Source organism: Perissodus microlepis, chromosome 20, assembly GCF_051167445.1.
Source record: "Perissodus microlepis isolate ML-2025 ecotype Zambia chromosome 20, ASM5116744v1, whole genome shotgun sequence".
Taxonomy (NCBI): Eukaryota; Metazoa; Chordata; class Actinopteri; order Cichliformes; family Cichlidae; genus Perissodus; species Perissodus microlepis.
Window position 1 is genome coordinate 33,959,159 of NC_140480.1, and position 18,351 is coordinate 33,977,509.

The 18,351-nt window shown below is 43.9% G+C and overlaps 1 protein-coding gene across 5 annotated transcripts in view; it reads right to left on the minus strand.

Annotated features, from left to right (window-relative positions):
* sulf2b (sulfatase 2b) overlaps positions 1–18,351 on the minus strand; it is a 195,744-nt gene that overhangs the window by 111,561 nt on the left and 65,832 nt on the right. For 2 of the 5 annotated variants that reach the window (XM_084916183.1, XM_084916180.1), the window contains exon 1: positions 5,392–5,796. The exons of 1 other annotated variant lie outside the window; for it this stretch is intronic. The gene's annotated coding sequence lies outside the window, so the exon portion shown is untranslated. Of the gene's footprint in view, positions 1–5,391; positions 5,797–18,351 lie in introns of those variants that run through there. 2 more of the 5 variants (XM_084916182.1, XM_084916176.1) reach the window with 1 other exon arrangement.

Consider the following 18,351-nt stretch of genomic DNA (forward strand, 5'->3'; position numbering starts at 1 on the left):
CGCGTTTTGGCTTCACAGCTGTGGTTCTGGGACTTTTTTCTTTCTTCCCCTATATGATGAAACTTTACAAAAACCTTTAAATCACAACTAAATTCAACCCTTGATCTGCACGTGATCCAAACCCGACCTCTTTTTATCAGGTCGGAACCATAAAGAGCTTTTTGAAGATCTGAAATAATCTGAGAACCGGATAAAATGTCCTCACTTTGTAAGGAAAAGCAATCTCATTGGTCCTCACAGAGACAGGTACACGAGTACAAACACACACAGAGAGAAGCCGAGCCGCCTCGCACGCTTCAAACCGCCGACTTTCCAAATGAATCAATATTAGAGAAAATAAACAAGAAGAAAAGGGCAAGAACAGGAACAGGGAAAGTGCCGAAAACAAACCGAAGCACAGGAAGTGTGTGTGTGTGTGTGTGTGTGTGTGTGTGTGTGTGTGTGTGTGTGTGTGTGTGTGTGTGTGTGTGTGAGAGACCCTGCACATGTGTCAGGCTCCAACCTGTAACAAGTTCGAAGGTCATCCGGCGTCACCGCTGTGGTATCGACCTTGCTCAGCAGGATCAGCTGACGTGCGGGCATGACGTCGTCGTGCTTTGCTCAGCAGCACTGCAGCAGCTCAGCTGGGTGTTGATGCCCAGAGCAAGATTCATTCAGGTTGGAGCTTTTCAACCATTCGATTGTCAATAAAGCCTGAAAATTGCCTCGTGAGACTTCTGTGGGAACATCGACCCCTTTTTGCAAATTCGATCCATATTTAGTGTCACGCAGCGATTTTAACATTTCAGTTTCACAATGTTTAGAGCCAAATGTAACATAATGCTGCAGTTCATTTCAGCATGCTTCGACTGACAATCAGCGCCCCACAGCACACAGCAGCTGTTTCACTGCGTGACATATTTAATCAACATTTAGAGACCAGACTCACTATCTGCAATACAAAAAGACTCACAACACGACATCACTCATGTGACGGCTGTGTGTTTTTTTTAAAGCACTGTCTGTTCATGTGCTAAAAAACACACATTCTCTGCTTTGACTGTTGAAACGGGTCTGAGCTCATGTGGAGACAGAGTCACGTGACACAAACCAGCTGAAGTCTCTGATGAAACACGAAGTGACAACACTGGAAGTGCAGCGAGAGGAACAGAAGGGCGGGAGGTCAAAGGACAACAGCGATGTGAAGCGGCTCCAGGCTCCAGTGTCATCGTCATCATCGCTTCACACGCACACACAGATGTAGTGCGACGCGTGACAGCGAGCCGTCTGTCCTGAAGCTGCTTCAGTTTTTATTTCACTCTCGACAAACTTAAAGAAAAGAAGCTGAAATATGTGCAGACAGTGTGAGTCCACAGCGCTGGTGCAGCTCCGCAAAGAGCAGCGATGGAGGGGAAACCAGCGTGACCGCCCATCAATATGAAACAAAGCTTCAAGAAGTATCACACACAAAACTGACAGCCCTGAGCCGCTCGCTTCATTTCACAAACCTGACAACACAGAAGCAAAGAGGTGGACAGTGTTCGACTTTTTTAACAACACTTTTTAAAAAAATGAAGCCAGCACAAAAGTGTCAAAAGCTGCAGTTCCTCTTATGGCCACTAGAGGCTCCCACAGCAGGTCAGTTCCCACAGACTCGTGGGTTAAATTAGAAGCAGAAATCAAATCTGTGGGTTTGATCCTGCTTTATAACAAACGAACACTGGCATCAGTTTCTTTAATAACTAAATTATTCAGCCTTATTCGTGGGCTCGAAGTTAGAGGCGTGGCCGCTTTGACTGACAGGCGGCTGCTCCGCCTCACCGCTGCTGAATGGAGTCACTGTGTTTGTGCCTTTCAGAGCATTTTTAATGGTATCGTCTAACAAAGAATATGGCCGGACACGTCACTCAGACAATCCCACAAGTCTTTACACAGGTTTTGGTTTCTAGAATTTATTTCTAGAATTTGTTTATTAGCAGGTGTCACTTCTGTGTCATTAGCTGATAGTTTAACAGTCAAACCTCTCGTCCAAATATGGCCACTTCTGACTAAAAAAAAAAAAAAAAAAAAAAATCATAAATACTTAAAAATGACCCCCCCCAAAAAATCAACAATCAGTGGCCAACATACGATTGAGGCTTCAAACTACACCTGGAAACCATGGAAACCAACAGTGACATCATGGTAGTTACAGACGTGTTTTAGAAAGCGGGTCCAGCTGCTGAAAGTTTGATTAACCTTAATTATTAATGAGCGTTTTTACACGTAGTTCATTTATGACACAATTACGTCATTGTTCTAACACGAGACTGTGGCTTTATTCCTTACCGCAGCCAAAAATGCTGCAGAAAATGAATCCTAAATAATATGCCGATCTATTATTATTTATTAGTTTTTAAACTAATCAATTATTTTAGGTGATTGGTTATATTTTTTTCCAAAGATCAATGCTGGAGAACCCACGTAGTTGGGTGGCTGTAGTGGACTGTGCACATTGCACAGTCCACTACAGCGAGTACCTGTTGCTGCTCTACCGCCTCCTCCTAACACACAACACTCAATTACACAGCGAACACAAAGAAGTGCCACGTGGTGTCCAGAGGTGTGAACACAAATCAGAATGACCTCCTATAACTTGTTCCTGTGGCTCACGCAGCGATGACCTGTGTGGGGTGGAGTCTTTAGTGTTACCCTCTTTAGCCGCGACTTCCTTGAAGCACATCGTCCGCACAGCTTCCTCTATGTTGGCTGGCTGACTTCGATCAATGGGGCTAAACCCCCGATGCCTCCAAACAGGGTGGTTGTGTTTTTCTCTCTTTACCACTCGCCTTCTTTCACAGCTCGCCGAGCTCAGCAGCCTCGTCCGACAGCAGAGACCGCCCTCTGGTGGCTCTGCAGTGCACTACAACATATTAACTCCGTGCAGCTCCTCTGCACTGACTCCTCCTCAGTTTAGGAGGACAAACGCTGAAAATTGTTTATTTCTGAATACTCTGGTACGCTGTAGTATTTTCTATTTGTTGTTTTGTGAGGACTTACTGGCATTAAATATTAATTCTGCCGAGTGGCGAGCGTAAAACTCGTGTGTGTGTCTGTTAATATTTAAAGAGTCTGGGTCAGTGAATGTTTACATTCCAGTGGTGGCAAAGTAGCCATAAGCCTCATTTACCCCGTGCTGTGTGTGTGTGTGTGTGTGTGTGTGTGTGTGTGTGTGTGTGTGTGTGTGTGTGTGTGTGCGCGAGAGATGGTGGAAACCCAGAGACCAAAATCGTAATAATTGTCAACACAGTCCCCGCCAACACTGACCACTGCAGCCCACACACACACACACACACACAGAGTAGGTGCAGAGGACAGGTTTTAGTGTACTGCTGCTGCTGCTTGACTTTATACTTTGATCTGTTGTCTTTAGTAATCAGTGCAGCGCTGTCTCTACAAAACGTTATGGCGCTCAAAGATAAAGCAAAACTGTCGATTATCTCAAAACCAAAAGTTCTATAAACAAATATCTGTGATCTTTCTAAGGAACTAAAGCCTTTGAAATAATATCTCAATCGCTCATCACATTTTATTGCATAATTTCCCCCAAAAACATCACACTGTGTCAGTCTTCCGGCCTTTTCAATCTGGATCACCGTCTCTGACTCCTGATGATTGTCATTGGCTCATTTTTGCCACGGCTCCAAATTGTTGTATTACAGCATAATTAACTAAAACTGCAGGGACGATCTCGGCTCTCTTGGCCAGACAACAATATTAAATTCTTAAAGTTCTGCCCCAAAGGTTTTCACCAGGCAGGAAGTACTGGAGCATAAACAGGGAGGTGTTTCAGGGCCAACTGCTGGGCGGGGCTTAGTACTGACGGGGAACAGTTCATTTTTCTAATTCACCAAAAAACAGAATTCCAACCCAACAAACAGCAAAGCCGACAAAAGGACTGATCGCACCAACCTTTTCCACCAGGTTCACGCAAAGTATTCATTCTGAAACTGGTCCATGCACAGGTGCAGAGGAGGACGTCTGATTTCACTCATGAGAGTGAGAGAGATGAATGTTTGGAGCATTTGTGGCGAGTCTTCCAGGGTCAGTCAGCAGTGAAAGTTTTTGCTTAGATGGTTCGAAGGGGAGAAATATAAAAAGTGTTTCATTGTGAGCTTAATTTCCAATCAGTTACTGGTCGCTCGTGGCTGGAAATCGTTACCTTTCAAATAAAGCCTCAAACACAGCGTCACAGTTTTTCCTGCTAAAAGCTTTTCCGTCCCCTGACCCTGAACGCTCCATCAGTGACCTGCTGGGTGTTATTGGAGGCTCGTGGTTATCTGGGAGCCCCTGATGTAATTTACATCACTCACACACAACAACAGGTTAACACACGCATGTAGTCAAAACACAGCCCAGCAGCCAGACCTGGACACAGGTGCTACGCAGCATCATTATCATGAAGTCATGTGAAAAACAGTTAGTTTCATCTTAATGAGCCGTTCAGTCTCCAATAGTTATCCAGGTCTGCAGTGTCGTCCAATCACAGCGTGTGAATATTTATAGTGTCTGCACTTTATTAGTGTAACTGTATAAAACAATTACAAGTTTGTGCAGCAGTGACTTGGCTCGTTTCATGAGTTCAGCATAATTACACAACAAAGTCACCGTTTTCCACCCGGAGCTTTTGAAAGAGCTCAGTTATTGTTACTGAATTCATGGAGTCTCACATAACTCAGCACGGTGTGTGTGTCACGTCTCAGTTCACTGTATTTGTTTCACACTTCTTGTGTTTTTATGGTTTCTATTGGTCTGACTTGCTCTTTACAGCCGCTTTTCACGGTTTATATTCCCCATGAAGCCCTTTGTTACTTACTTAGGTAAAGTGGAGCATAAAAAAATATGATTATAATAAAAACAGAGCAGGGTGGAACAGCTTTCCTCCCTTCCTTCCTTTTTCCTCTTTCCCTCCCTCCATTCATCTACCTCTTCTTTCTGTCTTTCCTCCCTCTCCGTCTATCCTGACTGACCGCAGTGTTGCGCAGCTAAAACACACTCCCACGTGTTCAGCAATCAGGAAGCAATAAATAAATACACACACACACACACACACACACACACACTTTGAAAAATGTGGGAAAGCACGTGAAACACACAGTTGCAAACAAGTCTAAGTACAGCATGGCTGTACTTCCTTGCATTAGTTTGGCCTCAAAACTAATGCAAGGAACACATCGGTAAAGTGGAGCAACACACACACACACACACACACATTAACAAAGCTGCTCTGACTAACAGCTCTGACCACAGAAAGTGACACACAGTGAAGTAGAGCAGAACCTAAGACACACACACACACACACACACACACACACACACACACACACACACACACACAGGCGCTCCTGCAGAAGCATGAAGACAGTGCTGTACCTCCTCCTCCTCCTCCTGCGGCTGCGTCGCCTCCTTCAGGAACTCCTCACTGTCAGCAGGTGTTCTCCCCTCTGACCCCTCCGGCAGGAAGGGGAGGAAGGCTGGGTTCACACTGCCACCTCCATAACTCCCCTTAGTTTCGGAAATCCATAAAATAATGTTTTTTAAAACTTGCGCTCAGACCGGCATGTGCTCCTGTGTGTCTGGAGAGGAAGAGTGAGTTTGTGAGCCGAAGCAGAGGAGGAGGTAAAAGTCTCCCTCTCTTCCTTTTTTTCTTGATTTGTTCCACAGCCACGCTCACGAGCTCCCCTCCCTCCCTCTCTGCATCCGAGTGTGTCTAACGGCGGTGCTGCAGCCGCCGAGCCGCCGCTGGTAAAGCCATCTGTTGCAATACGTCTGCCTGTTTCCTCCACTTTCACTCTGCCTCACGGAGACGGAGAGAGAGAGGAGGGGGCGGGACTTTGCCCTGTTTCTGAACCAATGGGGAGGCGCACAGATCCCTCACCCTGACTGGAAGGGGAGGACCAGCAGCAGAGAGGACAGAATGAAATAAATACAGGAGGGAAGGAGAAATACAAGAGGCAAATATCCACGCACACACACACGGAGAGAGGGGAGGTGGCCCAAGAAGGGAAACGCACAGACGCAGACGTGACAGTATGAGGCCAAAAATATGCAGACAATGCTTCAGTGTCCTCTCAGTTTCGATGAAGGGAGGAAGTCCTGGGTTACAGTGACAGCTAGCAACTTTTTTTAGACACCTGTGCAAAGTTGCATAAAAGCTACAATTTCATAAAATTGTACAAAAGTCAAAAGCGTGCAGTGTTCTCTGGTGTCCGTCCGGGTTAAAGATGTGTGAGCGACAGACAGCCTGCTGTCCAAACTGCTGCAGAGCTGTACAGTTTGAATGAAAGGAGCATGTGGTCAGAGGGGGGTGTAGGGTCAGAGCAGAGGTATTTGGGCCTGTGTTGCTGAAATTGTTACCAGCAGTGACAGATAAACGTTTGTCTGTTTCTACCTGTTTCCAGTGCACTGATATCACAGTTTAACCACAGACTGTATATAAATGATGGATTTACTGTTGATTTGTTTTTAAGCCACACGTGACCACTTTTTAGGACGAGAGGGCAGAGCTAGCTAGCCTGGTTAGCGTGCTGCATTCATGAACTTTACATGTGTGAAGCCCAGACACGCGAATCTGCTGACTAAACAGATTAATAAAATCCTAGAATTTGCGAGAGAAAGCCACATTAGTTTTCACATAACTCTATTAAAATATTCCAAAAGGCATCAACACCACAAACACAGTGGAGAGCTTCAGGCTACAGACTGTGTAGGGAATGATTCGAGTTCACGCGTGCATTATTGCTGCAAGATGAGAGGCTACAAACAAGAGTTTACAGGAGCTTAAATTTGGCGTCAGTGAAGAGAAGCTGAAGAAAACGTATACGATTGCACTTTATCTGCAAAACAGTAAATTTTTACTAATATGTTGATAAAGAACAATCAAAATGGGCTTACTGTGACACTTTGAGTAACTCCTTTTCAGATCTATGCAAACTAGAAATAGTTACTACTTTGGCATCTATCAGTATCACATAAACGAGGAGCCAGCGTGTCTATTTAGATACCAGACTATCAGTGGACGTTTGTACAGGTGCAACATTCAGATGTCCCCATACTTTGGCCATGGAGTACAAGGTAGAGAGAGATTTGAAGCAAGAGAAGAAGAGCAGGGGGAAAAGAGTGAAGCGATGGAGAGAGAACAAAGAGGGAGGGAGGGAGGGATGAAGAGGAGGTAGAGTGCAGATTGTAATGGAGCTGTTGGCAGAGCTCCTGGCTGTTCATGGGTATTCATGTAGCTGGTGGCTTCAGTTAAATGGAGCGAACAGAGAGAGGCAGAGGGGGGGAGACGGGTGCTGAGTTTCAACTGAACAAGAAGTCTACTTATGCCCTTTCCAAGGAGCACCGTGCAAACACTTGCAGACATGTTAAATGGTGAATTCAGATCCATTCAATTAAATTAAATGTCACAGCGACTCGACACGTCCAACGGGCTTATGAATCCAGCAGGTAAAGACATCGCAGACAGAACGTGCAGAGTGAAGACCTGCAGACGGTGCAGTCTCCAGCAGGGCCACAGCAGGTTTACTGAGTGCAATTTCTAAAAAGAGGGCTTTTAACATCCGAAAATCGTCTGTGAGGAGACTCGGCATCATGCATTTAGAAGTTAATTTTTGCAGATTGCAGTCATCTTTGTTCAGAGTTACTTAACCAAATCAAGGCAGCGTTCCCTCACGCGGTGCGGAGCTGTAAATGAAGCAGCATGTTCAGGAACCCGCAGGCAGTAAGACGAGCTTCAAACACAGGTGTTCGTGTGTAGCTTTTGGTACAATTTCATGCTACATGTCACCTTTTCATATGAGTAAGAAGCTGTAAAGGCAGTGTTTCTGACATTTCTATTAGTGCCTGTGATGAGTCACAGGGCTGCAGAGAAAGCGTGATATTTGGAAAGATCGTGTTTGACAGCCGCGCTGATATTTTGTGAATTTCAGGTGGAATTTGTTCTCAGGTTGTGCGCAAATGTTGCACAACCTTCATTTTTTGCATCCATTTTGCATAAAACCATTACACGACCCCTAAAACAGAAACAAGTCGTTCTACTTTATTACTGAACATGAATATAAAGAAACAGCCACGCTAATAAAACAGTTGTCTTTGCTGCACGACGTTGTGCCACTGTTGATTTGACATGATGGATGATGCATTACTATTTTCTCCTGTTCAGTGACAGTTTGACTGAAGTCTGCAGTGGTCAGGGTAAAGCGTATTACTGTAGCAAAGCTGTGAACATGTTGCAGTCCAGCCTCTGCAGTTGTATCAATTCTCATTTTCATCTTTGGTCATGGCGTTTGGGTATAGACTTCAGAGTTCCAGGCAAGCCCATGAGACCCAGAACTCTCCGGATGCATTACACCCAAACCTTGGTCAGTGTCAAAAGGCTGGGTGGATGGATGGATGACATTATTGGTAGGTGTTAGTTGTATAGCACAGCATGTCCTCTAACTACAGTGGTCCCTCGTTTATCGCGGGAGTTACGTTCTAAAAATAACCCGCAATAGAATAGAATAGAATTCAACTTTATTGTCATTGCACATGCACAGGTACAGGGCAACGAAATGCAGTTTGCATCCATCCAGAAGTGCTTTAGTGATATAGATATATTACAATATATATTAGCAATAATATAGATATGTAAGTATATTACAGAAATGGGTCTATTATGGTATGTTATAATGTACACGGTATGAAGTATGTTGTGAATATTCTATAACTATAGGTATGTACAGGCTGTAGTGAGTACAAGCTATGTACAGGATATGAACAGGATATAAATATGAAAAACTGTACAGAATATGAATAAATAACTTTACAGAAATCTGAGATATACAGCTATACAGAAATGGGAACTATGCAAGTTGTAAACAGTTGTAGGGTTAAAAATGATCGTATGTACAGAATGATTATTTACAGAGCTATACAGTAGTGCAGTTAAGATAAATTAGATATGTGGATAATTTCTACAGTATCTATATAAAGTGCTAGTGGTTGTGAGTGGTGGTTCAGTCCATGTTATTATTGTGTGTTTGAGGGTACGGTTGTCCATTGTGGGTGTGTGTATGTCCTGTCCATGTGTTAACGTGGGTCAGATGTCAGGAGGCAGAGTTCAGGAGTCTGACAGCTGTGGGGAAGAAGCTGTTCCGGTACCTGGTGGTCTTAGTCCGGAGGCTCCTGTAGCGCCTCCCAGAGGGCAGGAGGGTGAAGAGTCCATGTGATGGGTGACTGGGGTCTCTGATGATTTTCCCAGCCCTTTTCAGACACCGCTTCCTGTAGATGTCTTTTATGGCAGGAAGTGGTGCTCCGGCGATGCGCTGGGCAGTTTTCACGACCCTTTGCAACGCCTTCCGGTCCGAGGCAGAGCAGTTCCCGTGCCAGACTGTTATACAGTTGGTCAGGATGCTCTCGATGGTGCAACGATAGAAGTTCACCAGGATGTCTGAGGACAGGTGGTTCTTCCTCAGAGTCCTCAAGAAGAAGAGGCGCTGGTGAGCCTTCTTGACCAGCTTGGAGCAGTTGGTCGTCCAGGTGAGATCCTCGGAGATGTGGACTCCCAGGAACTTGAAGCTGCTCACACGCTCCACAGCCGTCCCCTTAATGTGGATGGGTGGATGTGGGTCAGCATTCCTCCTGTAGTCCACGATGAGCTCCTTGGTCTTCTCGGTGTTAAGCAGCAGGTTGTTTGTGTCGCACCACTCAGCCAGACGATCCACCTCCTCCCTGTAGGCGGCCTCATCGTTGTCACTGATGAGGCCAATCACCGTGGTGTCATCTGCAAACTTAATGATGGTGTTGGAACCATCAGCAGGTCTGCAGTCGTGGGTGAAGAGGGAGTAGAGGAAGGGGCTCATCACACAGCCTTGTGGTACACCGGTGTTCATTGTGATGGTAGATGAGCAGTGGTTATCCAGCCGGACATGTTGGGGGCGGTTGGTCAGGAAGTCCAGTAACCATTTGCAGATGAGGGAACTGATGCCCAGGTCTGTCAGTTTCCTGATGAGTTGTGAGGGGTGGATTGTATTGAACGCTGAACTGAAGTCTATAAACAGCATTCTGGCGTAGGTGTTGTTGTTGTCCAGGTGTGAGAGGACAGAGTGCAGTGCGATGGAGACTGCATCCTCTGTGCTCCTGTTCTGGCGGTATGCGAATTGGTGGGGGTCCAGGGCGGGGGGGAGACAGGATTTGAAGTGTGCTAGGACCAGCTGCTCTAAGCACTTGGTGATAATGGGGGTGAGTGCTACTGGGCGGTAGTCATTGAGGCTAGATGGGTTTGAGTGTTTGGGTATCGGGACGATGGAGGTGGATTTGAAGCAGGCCGGTACCACAGCGTGGGCCAAGGACAGGTTGAATATGTCTGTCAGCACTCCTGCAAGCTCCCCAGAACACGCTCTGAGAACACGCCCGGGTATTCCATCAGGGCCTGCAGCCTTGTGGACATTGATCCTGCTCAGCACCGCTCCTACATCGGTGGGGGAGAGAGTCAGAGGTTGGTGGTCTGGCATCACGTCTGCTTTGGTTGTGGTTGTGGGGTTCCCTCGCTCAAAGGTGAAATCTGCGAAGTAGCCAACTTTATTTTTTACAATTATTGTAGATGTTTGAAGGCTGTAAAACCCCTCACTAACTGACTAACTGACTGACTGTTTTGTTTCGCTTAATGCGCCTTATAATCCGAAACCTAAACATACTACCCTCCTTTAGCACATCCACAAGTCCAACTTTTTGTGTGATGGTTAGCATCTTCCACACTGCTAGCGATCAAAGATTTACGTATATTTAACAAGCTGAACACATTCTGTACTGTAAAGGAGACACGGCACGGAGGGGATTGTTTGACAATGGCCTACAGCCAATCAGGACACAGAACACAATGCGGTGTAAAAAAAAAAAAGCGAAAACAAAACAAAAAAAGCATGCAAAATTGCACACACAAAAAAATCAGCGAAACAGCGAGGCCACCCACGAAAGGTGAACCGCGTTATAGCGAGGGACCGCTGTATATAATCCAAGAATTCCCAAAACAACAGGTTGGAACATATTAGCCCAGGTGTGTCAAAGGACCTCAGCTAAAGTTCACGTCAATCTTGCACTTTGTCAGGATTGTGCTTTAAATCTCAACATCAGTTCACATTAACTCATTTTTCCCACCAGTGGTTGTGTCACCGATGACATGAACACAACACCTTTACTGTTATTCATGCTTTGCAGTCGAGTGAAGTATCTTGTACTTGTTGAAGAAACGATGTGCGCACCGTTTTCCTCCTGACGCGCTGTACAGTGCTGCTTTGTCAGGTACCCGCTGTGTCTCTCCATTATGCACACAGTGTCCTTTAGCATGGCTACTCTTGACATTCCAGCCACAGCTGCATCAGCTGCCAAGAGATAACAGCCATGTTTAAGAGATGTCCAAAATCCTCATAGGAAGGTGTACTTTCCAGGATTAGCAGCAAACCGGACACCGATTCGTGTCTGCTTGAGAACTTTTTGTTTTGGACACAGTTTCTTTTTTTTTTCTTCACTTTACTGTCGCTTCCACTTGCTGGTTAGGCTCAGGAACTAAAACCTGCCTTCTTAGGGAAAGATGGTGGGTTGAAACACATCTCTGTACAATAGTAATCCTCCTCATTGATACATGACATGTTGGGAGTGACCATCAATCTTACTGATACTATAACCAGACATGTTGTAACACATTCACTAAACGGCACAGCTTGTGCTAACTCTTGAAGATGGGCCGGATTGAACTGATGAAAAAATAATGTGAGAGAGGAAAATGAGTGTTTGTCCACACATTACACATGAACTTTTTTTACGGCCAGCCATCTCTAATGTGACAGTGAACGTGAACTATGTACATTTGTGTGCTGTATGTAAATCAAACGAGTGTTTTTGGTTCTTTAGTTCAGTTTTAAGAGAGGTCTGCCTCTTGGCTGAGAAACCAACACGAGCCTCTGGCAGAAGAACTAGTCAGCTGACAAAACCCGGCTAACACTGCAGCAGAAACCTCCTCTGCCGCCTCCTGCTCTCCATAAACGAGCTGCTGTTTCATGTGCTTGACAGAGCTGAGAGTGTGGCATGTTTTCACGGCACGGAGTGCCTTCACTTCAAAATATTTCGACTTTTAGCATCGCACTCTAAATGGATTTAATAGCCTGACTTTCAACAGGCACAATCTGTTTACTGCAAGCACAGAGAAGCAGTGAAGGCAACTTTTAATCTGAAAAATAACTTTTTCAGATAGTGTTTTTTAATCTATTCAATTTTCTGAAAAAATCTGCCTATTCAGCATTCACCCGCAATATAATGTCACCTGCTAACTTCCATGTACAGTATGTAATCTGTATAAACATACATCTCCATATGAATGCATGGAGAAGATTCGTGGTACCTGATTTTTGGAGTGCATCTACAGACCAATCATACATAACAGACTTTACATCTTTTTATTTATATTATTTATTTATTTTATTTTTTTCATTTATGCCCTTTTTTCTTTTTTTTTCTTGTAATGTATGTTTTGGAATTATTTGTTTTATTTATTGTTATTATTAGAGTTTTAGTTTTGTTTCACACTTTTTGAATGCTTAACCTCGACACCGCTTGGTGTTGAGGGGATGATGGCCATAGATGGCCCCGCCCCTCCCTGAGCCTGGTTCTGCTGGAGATTTCTTCCTGTTAAAAGGGAGTTTTTCCTTCCCACTATCACCAAGCGCTTGCTCGTAGGTGGGTGTGATCTTGCGTTATCCAGTTGCTGGTAAGTGTGGGTTTTTTCAGTAGACCATCTTTAGCACTAACTGTAGTTTTATGCTCCTGGGACTCACTGGCCTCCGTGGCTGAAACTTGCATTAGCATCCACATCAAAACTTTTCCACTCTGTCCAGCAGGTTTTTGCAGTATTGATACGAGCAGCGTTGCAATTTTACTGCAGCAATGAATAATGCCAGACAGTTAAACAGAATGAAATATGCAGGCTGAGGGAATCCTCGGTGGTGCAGTGAGCAAATCAGATGCTTAGTGTTCTAACGGCCTATTTGTTCCGCTGACGGTGCCAGAAGCAGGGACTCTGTGAGAACGCCCTTTAAACGCCTGCTCTGGGGATTGTTTCAGAAACAGAATACAGTATGTCATTATGCAGATTTTTTTATACACTTGTAATTCTTTACACTTAAAGGGGGAAGTTTAAAGGGGAGATTTCTCTTTCTTTTTGTTTCCCTCCTGTGTGCAGGAGGAGACAGAGCCACTGACTGTGCTGGCTCTCTGGATCTGAGCTGTTAATTAAACATACTGTTGTGTAACTATGTGCATGTCTTGTAGAAGTGAAACTTGTGCAAAGGACACAGTTTGATCCTTATTTTGATCAGAACCAGTAAACTTTTAGCATTTATTAAATCTGATTAGACTATTTGTTCTGTGCAGTTTTTATGTCCTGGTGACCATTGAAATTAACTTTATTGCTCTCTTCATATTAATTAAAGAGCTTCAGAATACCTTACCAGAAGTTTCAAAGATGGCTGCTGAGCACCAAGACTTGCTTCTGGAAGGACTTTGATATATTAAGACAAAAGGTGTTAGCTCATTGATTTCCATTTCCAGCATTTTCATCTTCTCATACCTGTTTGTGTCCACGTGTGCAGCTGTGTGTTTGCAGAGTGCAGTAGAAATTATGAAATCATTTATGTATCAAAGAAACATTGTGTCATGGTCTGGGTGTGTGGCTGTAAAATTCCATTGAAGGTCTGGACCTCCCTGGTATCCACCCATGGGCAGGGCCTACAGCCTCTCTCACCTGAAGCTGATTGAGGCAATCAGGTTGGAGATCTAAGCTGCTTGCTGACACTGCATCTTCGCCAGTTCGTCAACTACCCTATGTTGGTAACCAGGCCTCACGCTTCGTGTCTATGAATCTCAAGTGCTCTACTAACCTTGTAATCTCGTGTTCTAGTTACTCCAGGAAAACTCCATCACACTGAACCGCTCGTCTTGGAAATCTGGTTAACCCGCCTGCTTTCAGAATCATCTCCTTGCCTCACCTGCCTGCCCTCCTGCCCTTACACCACCTCGGGACCTTCGCCGCTCAGGACAGCTGACACACACCACCAAACCCACCTGGACCGCACCACCTCTCCTTCAACGCTTCCATCTCCCACCTGCACAGTAAGATGAAGATTTTCATAGCTTCCACCCTCTCCAGAACTCCTCATTGGCTACTGCTCTAACACTGCTCTCCTCTCTTCCAGTACGTACCTAATCACCAGCCAGCTGCCATTGCTTTCTTGGACCTGTCCCCTGCTTATCCCCACTCCCCTGGCCAAGACCCTCACGCCCCATGTGTCAAGCCTTAAATCCAATCCACGTCATTTTTTGGTGTTAGTTAATAAACCTTTGTTAAACCCTTTACTCTGCCTCCGCCTTGGGTTTTCTGCACGTGGGTTTGAATTTTGGTGCTCGACCTCCGGCCGTTTTGTGACACATTGTGCAATTTTCATCATGCAAACTGATCCTAACAAAAGAACTGAGGAACTCCACCTGACCGACGTTCCCCTCGGATCAAAACACCTGGGAGACGTCTTCCTCAGATATGTAGAAATCATGCATTGGCTCTTTGTTTGTGCGTCACTCTGTTTTACTGTACAGAGTGCAAAGCTACAGTGACCCACAGAGAGACATCAGACACATTAATGAGAAACAGACCAGGCTACAATGCACCCGGAGGGATTTCGGGGTGTAGGTGAAAGGAGCAGGGTTATTAGCACGAATGTGCAAGTCAGAGAAAGTATACACGCGCATATCTCTAATATCTCTGTGTGAGTGTATGCATACAGCTCCAGGACGGCACAGGAATGGTACCATCTGGAAATCTGCCCAAGTTGCTACACACACACACACACACACACACACACCCACCCCCTCCTGGGTCTTTGAGCTGTAAAGCATCCTAGGAAAGCAGTTGTCCAGCTGCTGCAGCCTTGAGGCATTGACAGAAAAAAATGCACATTAAATCATCGACAGACTTACAGATATTTACTCAGCAGTCTGTTTTCTCTGCAGTCAAGCCTTCACTGACTGAACTGCACTCAATCCCCTGCAACACACTAACAAGCCTGTGAGAGCACATCTGCAGACAAATGGAAGAAATCATCCAAGAAAAACACCCACACCGCTCTGCCATGAATTCCACTTACATTCTCTATGTTCAGCGTGGACATTTTTTAATTTGTATACATGAGGTCACAGAGGAAGGCGGGGCTATATACATTACAGTATCCTGAGAAGTGTGGCTGGGTTTCCTGTTACCGAACAACTGATGGTGACAGGGGGATCCAAGTTTCAGCAATCTCATTACAGCTTATGCTTGACATCTTACAATTTCAATAAATACATTTTCTACCAGGTGAGGTTTTTCTTTCTCTATAATATTATATAATAATATGTCAATCTTTGAGTGAGAAACAGCTGCTTACATCACACTGGTGATTATTATAGTTTTTATGTGACAGATTATTATTATTATTATTATTATTATTATTATTCCAGGTCTGAACAGTGAACCAATCTTGAAGTGCTTTGAAATTGCATTCTTTATAACGGCCAGCAGGGGTTCAGTAATCTGGTTGCAAAAAGAAGCCTGACTGTACACATGTCTGAGAAATTAGTTTTCAAATTGAATTGTTAGTTTCCAGCTCAGTCACTAGTTAAACATCTTACACAATGTTAATTATGTCTCATTATAGTAAAATAAAGATAGACTTTGGGTTATTTACAAGATGCTTTATGAATGTGCAGCATCCTTCAGTTGTCATCAAAACTAAAAGCCAGTAAAATGTATATTATGGTGGCCATGTCTATCTTTAATAGATTCTCTATGGATAAACTAAAGTGCGCGAATATATTTTGCTGCTGCTGACTCTCTGCTGTAGTTTAAAATTGCAGCATTATTGACGTTACATGAGGCCTCTGTTTGTTTCTTGGGCCTACTGTGGAGAATAATGAGCGGCTCAGGGTTTTGATCAGTCAAAGACTTTTATTCCCGGCCTTGATCTTTCCTAAAGGCAAAATGATATTTCTTTTTTATTCCTTCATTCTCATCATACATAAAGTTTGATTCATATATTTTGGGCGCACATTTTCTTGCTGTTTAAACCATGTTCAGGCTATTGTGCAGACTACTAGCTTTAATTTGAGGACGTTCGCATCAAACCTGGACGAAGGGTTTACGAACTTCAGCTCTGTAATTCAGGTAAGCAAAGTTTAGCAATAACAAGGAGCATTAACCCTTTCATGCATTAATTATGAAAACCTCAATCAGGAAGTATTTTTATTCATCTTTAGGCATGAAAAAAACGTTTTTTAACTTGAACACATGTACTTTTTTCATTTTTTTAAAACATGGCAGGGTATGGAGTGACACATCAGTGTCCAAGGATACCATCAACACTGACACAAATACAAGAAAACAGCCTTTGAAGAAGACACCACTGGGAGATGATCATCAGGGCACATAGTGGTTTACACATTTAACAAGCAAAAGATCGCTGCTCCAGTCTCAGGAGGAGGCTTTTTGGAGCTGAGTCAGGAACATCTGGTATAAAAATCTGTCAAATCGAACATGTGGGGCTGCCTGGTGAGCTACTGTACATGATATTAATATTATGTAGAAGATGCAGAGCTTTACTCCTGACAGACTGAATTTACCAAACATCATCTACAAACCACCATGAAAAGAAGATCTGCAAAATCTTGTAACAAGTGTTTATTACAGTTTCAACATAAATCCATCCGCTAACCTAAAACCGATGACAGTTAACGTGTGATAAACAATTACACGACTGTCGCTGAAAATTTCACTATTAATTGAAATAATTTCTTAACATATCGGATCTTAGAAATCCCTCTGAACATAATATACATGATCAACATTTTGCCAAAACGAAATAAATGAATAACAATTCACCCCATGCATTAAGCACTAATCCTGTGTTGTCAAATGTTAATGCTAAATGCAGTTTCTGTAAGATACAATTAGGTGTGCAGAAGAAACAGTGTGAATTGGATGCTTCAGCAGCAAACTCTGAATAAACTACAGCATGTATGCAGGAAACTTAAGAGAAACAGCAGCATTTTCTACTGTTTCTCATTAACAATACAGCAGCCTCCCCAAGTGACACAGTGTGTTTACTTGGTTCAAAAGAAAATGTGTCAGCCAGGGATGATGCAGCCCTGATCTGCCTCCGAGTGGATATATTTACCCAGGCAGGAGCGGTACTGGATACGAACAATAATGCTGGACTAGTTCGTGGATGTGAAGAAGGAGCAATAGAAGCTGATACAGGGTTGTTCCCCATTCATTCTTGTAAAAGTTCCTCCTTGGGCACTTACTGTGTGCCAAAATAACTTCCTCAAGCTCCACAAGCTTCACTTGGCAACAGTGGGAAGTAAAAACTCAGCTGCAACCGGTTGGGGGTGAGCGGAGATTTCTAAGTATTCTTGTCAAGTGAACTGCAGTGAAATATATAAGGTCACACCACTGACCTTAGTTTTCTGGCATCCAACAAAGATTTAGTTTTTCTATTTTATTTAGGTCACTAACATTTTCCGACTTCAGGTTGAATCTTCGTCCGTGCAGATTTTCCAAGTCAGAATGGACTTTTCCTGTTTTACCACCAGATGCGTTCTGAAGGCGAACTGGCTGACAGCCTTCCTGTTTGAAACATCCAAACGCAGATGGCATTTTGCAGCTTTTCATTTTCCATTGATTATGTGAAGAGTTATTTTAGGGCCATGATTCTGTGCTTGGAGAACCTTATATAGGCCTAAGGTCACAGACAGGAGTTCACAGTGGACATACAGAGGTGAGGAGTTTAGGCAGCAGCATTCAGTCATGGTTGTCAGGTCCTGTCAGTTTTAGACTTTAAAACCACTTGGTTCAAGTTCCTGAAAGTTTTGGCATTTGAAAAATGTGTCTCGCATCCATCTATCACTATCCATTGATCCACTGATGGGATGAAGAGATGAGTCAAACCAGACCTACATTAAGTGTGAGAAAATGGATGGATAGTGACAACCCAGAGGTTTGTCTGCTTTGTAGAACATGTTTGAAGAGGTTATGCCAATTTACTGCATTCAGTTTTAAATGGCATGCTAATTTTTTGGTTAGAATTACTCTAAAACATATCAAATAAATAATTGTGCTTCTAAGGATACATGATTTATTAAGATGCATGTGACATTTCCTCTCCTGTCTCCATCCGCTCAAGAAATGTTTAGATCTAATGAGCAGATTGGTGCATCTGTCAAGTATGCAGCTCAGGGAAACCAAAAGCCATTACTCAGCTTGTCCTACCTGTT